Source organism: Schistocerca gregaria, chromosome 3 (genome assembly GCF_023897955.1).
Source record: "Schistocerca gregaria isolate iqSchGreg1 chromosome 3, iqSchGreg1.2, whole genome shotgun sequence".
Classification (NCBI taxonomy): domain Eukaryota; kingdom Metazoa; phylum Arthropoda; class Insecta; order Orthoptera; family Acrididae; genus Schistocerca; species Schistocerca gregaria.
In genome coordinates, this window is record NC_064922.1 from 869,418,640 (window position 1) to 869,421,500 (window position 2,861).

Below are 2,861 nucleotides of genomic sequence, written 5' to 3' on the forward strand. Positions count from 1 at the left end.
AGAATGGCATGTGGCAGGGGCAGATTGCAGCATGGTTTTCATTTGTGTAAAAACCTGGTTGCTGGCATTAGTCCATTTGTAAGGCACACCTTTTTAAGCAACTGATTGAGGAGTCTGTCATGGTGACATTCCAATCAGTTGGCTTGATTCCCTCTTTGGTGGACCAGTGCCCCAAATACTGCACTTCTGGCTGAAAAAACTTGCTCTTCTCTAAACAACAACATTAGCCTGCAAGCTGCAGGGTTCTAAAAAGGAGATGGAGATTTTGCAAATGCTCTGGTGGGAGGATCCTGTGACAATGACATGATCCAAGCAATTCACATTAGCTGGAATATGCTCTGTTAGCAGTTCCAGAAAAGGTTGGAAAAACTGCAGGGGTCGATGCAATGCCATATGGGATTGGCTTGTACTTGAACAAATTAAAAGGCAAATTGTTGTTGTTGTGGTCTTCAGTCCAGAGACTGGTTTAATGCAGCTCTCCATGCTACTCTATCCTGTGCAAGCTTCTTCATCTCCCAGTACCTACTGCAACCTACATCCTTCTGAATCTGTTTAGTGTATTCATCTCTTGGTCTCCTCTCTAACACAGATTAATGACAACAATTTTCTGTAATTTCTCATCCAAGGGAAATGGAATTATGCATCAGTGAGGTTGATCTTTGAGTAGTATTCCCCTCTAGCAAGTATGATGATGATTTCTTCCAGCCAGTGGATGGCGTAAGTTTCCACTTACAATTGAGCACTGAATGTAGCCTTGAAATCTCCACAGTCTGAAGAACCACTGGGCTTTCACACAACCTGAGAGAATCATTGAGCTTTCTGAGGATGACTAGGGGAGTGGCCCATATGCTATGTTTCCCCGGTGCGATAACCCCAGCAGCCTGGAGATGATCTAGCTTCCACTTCACATCAGTATATAAGGTAACTGGTATTAGTCTAGCATGGTAAAAACAAGGTGTGGCATCCAGCCAGAGGGTGACAAGAACCTGAACATCTGAAGCACACCTCAAATCTGACTGATATAGAGATGCAAATGCAATGCAGAGATCATTCAGCTCCTGGAAAGGAATTGTGGTTGATACAACCATGACTTCATCAGAAACAGAAAAAACAAATGATGTAAAGGCTTCGAGGCTGAAAATGTTAGCAGCAGATGGGTGGTTGGCCACATATAATGTGATGAGCCACTTAACGCTTTTGTAGGCCACAATGACCAAAAACTGTGCACGAAAAGGAATAGAACCATCCCTGCAGGCCACCAGACACCATAAGGGTAGGGACTACTTGGTTGAGCCCAGTTGTGCATATGTCACATGCCTTATCAAAGAAATGGTGGCCCCTATGTCCAGATAGAAGTGGATGTCCTGGTGAGAAATGCAATGCACGAGAAATAATTACTGCTTGAAGGGGACTTCTGGTGAGAGGGGAGTGGGACCACAGAATGCCCTTGTGCACATATGGGGCAGGATGGGAGTGGGTTACACAGCTTTGACATGCTGAACAGAGATCCCCTCTTCGCCAGAGCGATACAGACATTCTTCCTGGGAGTGAGCAGAAAAACACTGCGGGCATGAAGGGAGCGGTCCCCATGACTATCGGCAAGGGACGACTGGAGGCTTGGATGTCATAGAGATATTGGGGAATCACGAATCATAATGTTGCTACAACTTGGGGGTTGCCCTATGCCTGAGACCTGGGTGTGGAACATGTGGTGGTGTGTTAACTGCTACAACTCGAGGCCTCATCATGAGTCTTTGATTAGCAGCCTGCACAATTCAGAATAAGTGTGCAATGCGCAAGGTGTCCTCTAACAATGGGTTATCCAGTTTCTGTACCACTGTGTGGACCTCAGTTTCAGGCTCAGCTGAACTCTGACATCACACATGAAGGAGTACGCATATGACATCTTGCAGCCTTGATTGGCACAAGTGAAATTGGATTTGCAGCGCAGTCTTGCAAGTCAATGACCCAGAAGTGGCATGACTGTCCAGGATGTTTATGACATTGGTGAAACTTGAGCCTGGAGTGAATAACAATTAGCAACGGAGCACAAATCTCCTGCAAGGAGAGTGCAACAGGGTCAGATGGAGGCACCACTTTGAGGAGCAGAAAAAAATGTGTCTGGCGACCCCCAAGACATAAATAACAGTCACTGCAATGAATCATCCGTGACTTGGAACGCCATGAAATGCTGTTTCAGTTGATGGAAATATGTGTCCCAGTCCTCTGTAGTGTTATGATGCAATGTTCCTTTGGATATGCGAATTTGTCCAAACGAACATTGCATCATAATTCAGGATAACGCAGGCATTGCAATATCATATTTATTCACCAACACTGGGCAAGTGACTTTCAAGTACAATGTCTCGCCTGTACAGGAATATACATAATGGATGTACAAATACAGATTGTAGACACACGGCTGACGACTATGGAAGTTTAGGTCTGGCTGTGAGTCAAGCTTGGATTGTCTAATGCTAAGGCAACTGCTCGTGATAAGCAGAAAATTCAGGTTCGACTCCCGGTCTGCCACAAATTTTCATTGTCCTCATTCCATTATAGAGCTGATGGTTGACCACATTCACAATTGTAAATACATTTCATGTATTTCATACTGACTGTAGTTGCCACAATTTTACATTGTAATTCATAACAGCACAGGCACGGCAATATCCTATCAATCTTAAAAATGCCTGATAATGTTCTAAATTGCCTCCTAGTGTACAAAATCAGTGACACTAAAATATGAAGAACCAACTGTACCATAAACTGTATTTCCATAACCAAGCCAGGACTGTACAAAAGCTTATTAAGATTCTTGCACTCTACTCCCTGCAGTCTGATTAGGCTGATAGTTTATG